Source organism: Bactrocera oleae, chromosome 4 (assembly GCF_042242935.1).
Source record: "Bactrocera oleae isolate idBacOlea1 chromosome 4, idBacOlea1, whole genome shotgun sequence".
NCBI lineage: Eukaryota > Metazoa > Arthropoda > Insecta > Diptera > Tephritidae > Bactrocera > Bactrocera oleae.
The window spans coordinates 23544214-23554473 of NC_091538.1; the positions used below are offsets into that span (position 1 = coordinate 23544214).

At 34.9% G+C, this 10260-nt stretch overlaps 1 long non-coding RNA gene and 1 pseudogene across 1 annotated transcript; both read left to right on the forward strand.

Moving 5' to 3' along the window:
* Positions 1-10260, forward strand: part of LOC138856927 (uncharacterized protein PF3D7_1120000-like) — a 191756-nt pseudogene that overhangs the window by 111230 nt on the left and 70266 nt on the right.
* On the forward strand, positions 2757-4215 carry LOC138857145 (uncharacterized). Its single transcript, XR_011396150.1, has 2 exons — positions 2757-3314; positions 3733-4215. It is a non-coding gene; the product is annotated as an uncharacterized lncRNA (long non-coding RNA).

Consider the following 10260-nt stretch of genomic DNA (forward strand, 5'->3'; position numbering starts at 1 on the left):
TTACCAACTACCGTCCTATCTGCATACAGTCTACACTTGCAAAACTATTTGAGAGGTTAATGCTTCCACAGATACGTCAGGCATTTGAAAACATCATAACAACCAAACAACATGGCTTTACTGGTGGCAGATCCACCCCTACCAATTTGTTCATATACGTCGACAAACTGCTGAACTCCATGGATTCCGGCAACTGCACACACAGACTTCAGCAAGGCTTTCGACCGTGTTGACTACGAAATACTTTTAGATAAGCTAAGTAAATATGGTGTGGCTGGACGTGCATTAGCTTGGATACGTACATACCTCACAGACAGACGCTTGCAAGTCAGAGTAGATGGCCACTTATCCAGTGAATATGAGAAGTAATCTCTGGTGTGCCACAAGGATCTCACCTTGGTCCTGTACTGTTTAACATCTTCGTCAACGACATTGGTAATAACTTTGCTTCTGATTTCCTTCTGTATGCTGATGACCTCAAAATATTTAGACCGATTACTTGTGAGACAGACATTATAATCTTGCAACAAGACATAAATACCCTCAGTGACTGGTGTCGAGTGAACAAGCTGGATCTCAACGTAAACAAATGTGCGGCCGTATCTTTCGCTCGCTCACAATCACCGATCCGCACGAGCTACAAACTTGATGGGCTTGAGATAGCTGAGGTCGAGAAAATAAAAGACTTAGGTATCAATCATTGTTGATAATAAGCTCACCTTCTCACACCACGCAGCTTTCTTCAGTTCTACTTAATATTCTAGATACAAATTCTCCATTCCATTCTGTTCCAGGACAGCGCCTATTGCGTATTTGGAAGCGTCTGTGGTTAAATCGAACTCTTTTTTATAATCAGAATATTGTAAGATGGCGTCTTTCGACGACAATGTGGATTTTATACTTTTGCTTCGTCCGTTAATTGGATTTGAATATTTTTGGAAATATTTTTTCACATTCTATCTTGTTTGCCACGAAGTAGAGTTGTGAGTTGTTTAGCTAACTTTGCGTAATCTTTTATTAAGCGCCTATAGTATGCTGAAAGTCCTAAAAATTATCTAAGGTCTTTAAGTGTTTTGGGGTATGGAAAATCTGCAATAATTTTTACTTTAGATTGGTTTGTGGAAATTCCAGCAGAATTATAATGGTATTTATAGAACTCGCATTTGTCAGCTTGAACTTTCATATTAGCTTTACGGAGTGTATCGAAAATTCTGTCAATATGTTCTGAGTGTGATTTTGCGTCTTTGCTAAATATTATTATGTCGTCATAACATGTTTAATTATAACATATTTTTCTAATATGTTGTCTAAATACACGTCTAATGTCCTTTGAAATATGGATGGGGCATTCTTCAATCCGAATGGTATTCTTGTGAACTCATACTTTCTGTTGTTCACTGAAAACCCTTTTTTATCCACGTCAGATCCCTTAAGAGGAAATTGATGGAAACCGCTTTTTAAATCGATTACTAAAAATATTCGGTTTTATCCTAATTGTGATAGTACTTTATTTATCTCTGGTATTGGATATCTGTCTGCAATAGTAACAGTATTTAGTTTTCTGTAATCAATAACCAGGCTGAATTTCTTTTCGCCTGATGCGTCGTCTCTTTTGGGTACCACCCATATGGGTTCAAAGCGTTGGGCATAGAGGCTGGGTGTAAATCGGGTGAGAAGAAAATGAATACTGTGTCCTTTGGCCTTGTGTGAGGTAATGACAGATAACTGAATACAAGTAATTAAATTATTTATTTATTTATTTATTTAAACGCCAACCGGCAATATACATAGATATAATAAAGAATTCAAGTATTATACAAAAGTAGGTAGGGTATATTAGTGTAATATCTGGAAAATATTCAAATAATTGTAAGTTAATATGTAATTCAGACTTGATTTAGATGTAATTCAGACGAGCAGGTGTCTCTTGGTGTTTTCGGTAAAAGCAGCGTATGTTCCTCCATAGAAATCAATTTCACCTTGAAGTGAATTTACTAATTTAGCCAGTCTATTCTGAGAACCATGATAACATAATTTTTCTTGGATTTCGATGTTTTTAGTAATCTATTTCGCCTCAGGGTAAGACCAGCAGGGGCGAGTTCAAAACTGTTTAGGATCTCATGAGCATCAGTGATGTTATTGACTAATTTGTAGAAAAAGCAGAGGTCAGCGACAGAATTTACGCTGCACCTTTTCAACTTTATCGATTGTCGTGTTAGTGTAGGGAGTGAAGCCAGGATTCCGAAATACATACAACGTCGTACTGGTTAGCCGCTAATGCTGTTTGAAATGTTGAGAGTTTTTGTACGCAGACCTCTGACGTTCTGGTAGCACAGGTGGACGTAAGATACTTTCTTCTTGCTCGTTGAGCGAACGAAAATTTCTTTTAACGATTCTTAGGACACCATGGATATATTTAATTATGTTACTGTCATCACCACTCTTCACGATTGAATCAAGCTCTTGACGCAAATTTTTCAGATGAAGTTGTTGAGAGGGAGTTAGATCAGTCTTGAAAATAAAACCTGAGTTTTCGTCTGTTGGTCTGTATTTGATAATGGAAAGTGCATCGGCTGCTGAGCGGGTGGTAATGTGAAGAGGGCGTGTACGTCCAGGTGTAGGACGACCCAGTCTACGTAACTTGAGTTCAGTGGCCTCATCCTTGAGACTGGGAGGCAAAGCAGTGACTAACTTTGTTCTGTCATCCTCTAAACGGTCCTTTCCAGCAGCTTTATCAGACTCAGGAATATGTTGGTTTCACGGCGTTTTCGTTCCGACAGTTCAGTGAAAAACTCTTCCTGGCTGGTAGGCAGCCTCATATCTACGTTTAGCTTGTCTTCAACTGATGTAAGTTTGTCATCCAGGGCAGAACATTGATTTGATAGCGAGACGTTTTGTTCTGACAGTTTGCTTACCTCTTTTCTTAAGTCCTTGATTTCACTTAGAACTGATTTTTTTAGGTCCCTGAACTCACGTTCATAATTTGTTGTAAAACGTTCAAAGTGTCTCTTGAGTAAGGTTTCAATATCCTTTGACGGTGACGGATCATCTGATGCATCCTTATCGGAATCCAATACATCACATGTCTTAACACTAATGTCACTTGCACATGAGTCACAGTTCCAAACTGTTTCTTTTTTCTTAATGCTGTTGGCGATGGATTTAAACTCATCGGATGAAAGGTTGGTGCACTTTGAGTGAAACCAACGTCGACAAGCCGCACATTGAATACTTGGCTGCGTTTTATCCCGGATTATGTCTGAGCAATAACCACAAATCTGTTGTGTTGTATTTACTTTTTTGGGTGGCATTTTGTAAGTACACGATACAGGAAAAAAAGATATAATGTTTGTTATGCTTTTTATTATTACACCTCACAATATTACGTCGCACACACCTTTCTTTGTTGTACGAAATTCAATTATGGTTCAATATCAAAATTTAATCGAACTTTTCTTTGTACATCCTTTATATTTTCTTATAAGAATTATTATTTCCTTTCAAGGAAACTTATATGAGGCATTTATTTAATATTCTTGTGTAGATAAGGTCACCACCGTAGATAACATATCTCTGTTAAGTACGATGTTAAGTATATTGTAACCCTTAACTTTTTATATAATACGAATTATGTACAAAATTGCATGCATTTATTTGAAAAATATTATGTAGATACTTTACTTTAACAAATATAAATAAAAATAATTTTTAATTATTTTGTATCCATTTTAGATATTTGCAAATTTCGATGCAAAATTCCCAAGCTGGACTTCAATATCATCATTTTAGTTTATAAATTATAAAAATTAAGTTACCGATTAAGTACTAAATTGATTAATTTAAAATAATATTATTTAATTAAGGTACATGTATGTACCTAATATGCGAATAATAACAATTAGTAAATTAATGTAACTATTATTGTAAACTATAAAAGTTTAACAATCAATATTAACTACCTTTAAACCATATATAAGGCTTTTAACAAAAAAATAATGATAATGTAGTATATATGTATATATATAAATGTTAGCCAGAAAACTTATTGTAAGACTGAAAATTTACTTTGTTATATAGATATGTATAATGTATGTATGTATACATGCTAAAAATTAAAAGCTAAACCAAAATAATTACTAAAAGTTTGTAAAAGCAGAAAAGAAAAATAGAACTAAAATGTATAAACATATAAATTAAAAAAAAAAATTATGAGAATTTTAATTGTTTTATTTATAAGCAAACAGGTAACCAATTAATAAGAAAACAAATAACCCATAGAAAGTGAGGAGGGAACCGATGAACCAGTTGTCTATAACCAATGGTTAACAAAACAAATAACTTATGAACTAGTTTTCCGTAACTTATAGGTAACAATAACAAAACAAACTGTTTTCAGAAACAGTTGGCTAACCAAACAAATAGCCAATGAAAAGGACGCTGTTAACCAAAGAGTAACAGTTAGTTTTCTAAAATAGTTGACAATTTAGAATAGTAAATTATATGAAGCTTTTGTGCAAAAGCAATGAAAGGGAGCACACATCCTTAGTTATTAAAATTAATATAATAAAAAAAATTTTAAAAACAAAATATGAAAAAATATTATTGCAAAACCATTTTCTTGAAATATATTGCTTATATGGAAACTGGAAACTGTCATACATCTCACCGATTCATAAAGAGGGTCCCGAGACCTTGGTTACCAACTACCGTCCTATCTGCATACAGTCTACACTTGCAAAACTATTTGAGAGGTTAATGCTTCCACAGATACGTCAGGCATTTGAAAACATCATAACAACCAAACAACATGGCTTTACTGGTGGCAGATCCACCCCTACCAATTTGTTCATATACGTCGACAAACTGCTGAACTCCATGGATTCCGGCAACTGCACACACAGACTTCAGCAAGGCTTTCGACCGTGTTGACTACGAAATACTTTTAGATAAGCTAAGTAAATATGGTGTGGCTGGACGTGCATTAGCTTGGATACGTACATACCTCACAGACAGACGCTTGCAAGTCAGAGTAGATGGCCACTTATCCAGTGAATATGAGAAGTAATCTCTGGTGTGCCACAAGGATCTCACCTTGGTCCTGTACTGTTTAACATCTTCGTCAACGACATTGGTAATAACTTTGCTTCTGATTTCCTTCTGTATGCTGATGACCTCAAAATATTTAGACCGATTACTTGTGAGACAGACATTATAATCTTGCAACACGACATAAATAACCTCAGTGACTGGTGTCGAGTGAACAAGCTGGATCTCAACGTAAACAAATGTGCGGCCGTATCTTTCGCTCGCTCACAATCACCGATCCGCACGAGCTACAAACTTGATGGGCTTGAGATAGCTGAGGTCGAGAAAATAAAAGACTTAGGTATCAATCATTGTTGATAATAAGCTCACCTTCTCACACCACGCAGCTTTCTTCAGTTCTACTTAATATTCTAGATACAAATTCTCCATTCCATTCTGTTCCAGGACAGCGCCTCTTGCGTATTTGGAAGCGTCTGTGGTTAAATCGAACTCTTTTTTATAATCAGGATATTGTAAGATGGCGTCTTTCGACGACAATGTGGATTTTATACTTTTGCTTCGTCCGTTAATTGGATTTGAATATTTTTGGAAATATTTTTTCACATTCTATCTTGTTTGCCACGAAGTAGAGTTGTGAGTTGTTTAGCTAACTTTGCGTAATCTTTTATTAAGCGCCTATAGTATGCTGAAAGTCCTAAAAATTATCTAAGGTCTTTAAGTGTTTTGGGGTATGGAAAATCTGCAATAATTTTTACTTTAGATTGGTTTGTGGAAATTCCAGCAGAATTATAATGGTATATATAGAACTCGCATTTGTCAGCTTGAACTTTCATATTAGCTTTACGGAGTGTATCGAAAATTCTGTCAATATGTTCTGAGTGTGATTTTGCGTCTTTGCTAAATATTATTATGTCGTCATAACATGTTTAATTATAACATATTTTTCTAATATGTTGTCTAAATACACGTCTAATGTCCTTTGAAATATGGATGGGGCATTCTTCAATCCGAATGGTATTCTTGTGAACTCATACTTTCTGTTGTTCACTGAAAACCCTTTTTTATCCACGTCAGATCCCTTAAGAGGAAATTGATGGAAACCGCTTTTTAAATCGATTACTAAAAATATTCGGTTTTATCCTAATTGTGATAGTACTTTATTTATCTCTGGTATTGGATATCTGTCTGCAATAGTAACAGTATTTAGTTTTCTGTAATCAATAACCAGGCTGAATTTCTTTTCGCCTGATGCGTCGTCTCTTTTGGGTACCACCCATATGGGTGAGTTGTATGGGGATCTGGATTTCCTAATAATACCGTCATCTAGTAATTTATTTATTTGTTTTTCTACTTCTTGTTTTAAACTAATAGGATATGGGTAATATTTTGAATAAATAGGTGTGTCTGAATTTTTTCTGATTTCTACTACTACTTTTGTTGTATAAGTTAATTTTTTGTTGGGTTTTGAAAACAAGTTTTTGTGTTTTTGTATAAGTTGTTTAATTTCGTTCTTTTCTGAAGCATTCATATGCTCATCACGAACTTGGATTGAATTAACGTCTTGAGCTTTATATTGGTGGAGTTAAGTTTTACGTCTATTTGCTACAATCATAAAACTTTCTCTTGTATGTATTACTGCTGATAATTCTTTTAGACCATCATTTCCAAGTATTGCATGAAAGGTTGAAAGAGCTGGTAATAAGAGGAATTTTAATATGCATTCTTCTATATTAAATAAATTTAGAAAAGTGTGATGTGTAATTTTTATTTTACCAACATAATTTGCTTAAAAATTTATATAATTTTTATTGGAGCCTGTGTCTACTAATATTTTTAAAATTTTTGCGCTCTTCGTTTTGCATATGAAATAAGGCAAAAATGTACATCTGTCAGATCTAGGAATGGTTCATTCTCATACCTATGCGTTGTATTGGAAGGATTGTAATTGTAGTCACTATTTTGGCAGTCATTGTCGTATTGATAATTGTGTTCATTGTTCGGTTCGAGTCCTGAGTTTACATGGAAGTTTCTTTGAATTTTCGGTGGTGGGTGGTTAATTATAGATGTCTGATATGGTATTTTGCCGAAATCTTGAGGTCGTGGTGGGTTTGTATAGTTTATAGCGTTCGTTCTCAAACTAACATCTACATCCATTGGCTGAGGAGGTTTTGGTGGCCTTGGAGGAGGGGATCTTCGTTGTTGTTGGTTGAAATTTTTGATTTGTTTTTTGGGTACATTGTGGTTAGAAATATTTTGATTGAACAAATTGTTGTTGTGGATATTGTTGTTGTCGAGAGGGTGGTGGTAAATTGTATTTTTGATTATTGGATATTGCGCTCTGAAACTCTGATTTTCGAGTTTTAAACAAAGATGTAGGGCTTCGGGAAGACTTTTTGGTTTTCTAATTCCAAGAAGTCTGGTGATATCTCCTGAGAGTCCTCTAATAAAGGTATCTAGCACGATAGTTTTTCGTCAGTAGATGGACTGCTTCTTCTCCTACCTCCATGCATCCTATCTTGTTAAGAATTATGGATACATGCGAATATACTTTTTGGTAGAATTCATTGATGAATAATCTACCTTGTACAAGACAGGTCATTTGGTATTTTTATGTACCTATGTCTCGTTTGTCAGCATAGTGGCTTGTTAGGAAACGAGATATTTCCGTCCAGTCTACAGGTGTATTGTACGATTCTAGTGCTATGTCTATTATCTTGTTTCTAATAACATTTAGTATACCAAAATATCGGAGTGTTCCCTTCGTAGGTTCATATATCCTAAGGATACGTTCTACGCTTTTTTTCCAGGAACTGAATTCTGAATCGTTCCCTGAAAACTCTCTTAATGAACGTACAATGTCGGATTATTATTTAAAAAGGATTGAATTATGTTTTTTTTTTATTTATCTCTGGAGGGTCCCGTTTTTAGTTAATCGCAGAGTTATTTTTTTGTTATAGGTGTTTTTTTTCCAATAGTATAGACTGTACAAGCCTTTGTTTATAAAATCAGAATTAGTTTATTTTAAATATTTCTCAAAAATGTTATTCCTTTTTGTTTTTTTTTTTTAAGAATTTTTATATTTTAGTATTTCTCTTAATTTAAATTAATTTTTTTTCAAAATTTTTAAATATACTTTTTCTTTTTTCCTAAAAATTTTTTATATAATTTTAAATTTCTAATTTATTTTGTCTCTTAACAGTTTCTTTTTTCGTAAAATACTTAATATTATATGTATTCTTAATTATTACTTTTTAATAGCTTAACTTATGTCTTACATTAAAATCAGCTTGCGCTTCATGGCCGGTGACCGTGGCGCTTTCCTCTGTCCTTCCGGTACTAAGATGCACTCTTTCACTCCTTGATGCCTCTCTTCTTGTGGGAAAGAGCCGACTTATTGTTGCTATTTTTCGTACTACTTATGATACTTTTAATTTGCGCGTGTTTTTTAGACACTCCCGGTTTTTCCGTTATGTTTTTGCGTGGGTTTTTAGACGTATGGTTTTGCACTATCTATGGTACACTTATGTTACACTTTTCCGTTACGCGTCTTATTTTTTTATGCTATCCGCTTAAAACATTGCTCGAGCGCTAAAAATAAATATTTTTAGTCGAGCATAGCTCCTTTATTGAGTGGTAGATTAATTACAACTGAACTTAATTCTATTTTTACTTAACAATAAACTACTAAAGCAGTGCTGCCGCTGTTATTTATGAGAAACGGTTGACATTCCGTTCCCACAGGAAACAAGTTTTTGGTCAGCACTTTTCAATTTCGCGTGCAATATGTCCTTGTGGTGAAGAGTCCTATTGCACTTTATGTTTAATTTGAGAATTTGGTGTTATTAGGGGAGGGATAGCCTATTTGGTGCTAACTTGTATTTGTTAAGTAATTTTAAATGACACTCGACATTTTCTATTTTGTTGGTGTGTCGTCAAATAACGTAACTTTGGGTATGCGGCGTCTAAAGGAAAACATTAATATCACCCGGAAACCAAAACGTCAGCGCTAACTGAGGATCAAGAATTCGAAAATGTTTACGTTTAAGATGTCCGATTTCAATCCAACACGCATTTCGCCATGGTCGCTGCGTATCAAATTGAAATATTCAAAGCGTTGGGCATAGAGGCTGGGTGTAAATCGGGTGAGAAGAAAATGAATACTGTGTCCTTTGGCCTTGTGTGAGGTAATGACAGATAACTGAATACAAGTAATTAAATTATTTATTTATTTATTTATTTAAACGCCAATCAGCAATATACATAGATATAATAAAGAATTCAAGTATTATACAAAAGTAGCTAGGGTATATTAGTGTAATATCTGGAAAATATTCAAATAATTGTAAGTTAATATGTAATTCAGACTTGATTTAGATGTAATTCAGACGAGCAGGTGTCTCTTGGTGTTTTCGGTAAAAGCAGCGTATGTTCCTCCATAGAAATCAATTTCACCTTGAAGTGAATTTACTAATTTAGCCAGTCTATTCTGAGAACCATGATAACATAATTTTTCTTGGATTTCGATGTTTTTAGTAATCTATTTCGCCTCAAGGTAAGACCAGCAGGGGCGAGTTCAAAACTGTTTAGGATCTCATGAGCATCAGTGATGTTATTGACTAATTTGTAGAAAAAGCAGAGGTCAGCGACAGAATTTACGCTGCACCTTTTCAACTTTATCGATTGTCGTGTTAGTGTAGGGAGTGAAGCCAGGATTCCGAAATACATACAACGTCGTACTGGTTAGCCGCTAATGCTGTTTGAAATGTTGAGAGTTTTTGTACGCAGACCTCTGACGTTCTGGTAGCACAGGTGGACGTAAGATACTTTCTTCTTGCTCGTTGAGCGAACGAAAATTTCTTTTAACGATTCTTAGGACACCATGGATATATTTAATTATGTTACTGTCATCACCACTCTTCACGATTGAATCAAGCTCTTGACGCAAATTTTTCAGATGAAGTTGTTGAGAGGGAGTTAGATCAGTCTTGAAAATAAAACCTGAGTTTTCGTCTGTTGGTCTGTATTTGATAATGGAAAGTGCATCGGCTGCTGAGCGGGTGGTAATGTGAAGAGGGCGTGTACGTCCAGGTGTAGGACGACCCAGTCTACGTAACTTGAGTTCAGTGGCCTCATCCTTGAGACTGGGAGGCAAAGCAGTGACTAACTTTGTTCTGTCATCCTCTAAACGGTCCTTTCCAGCAGCTTTATCAGACT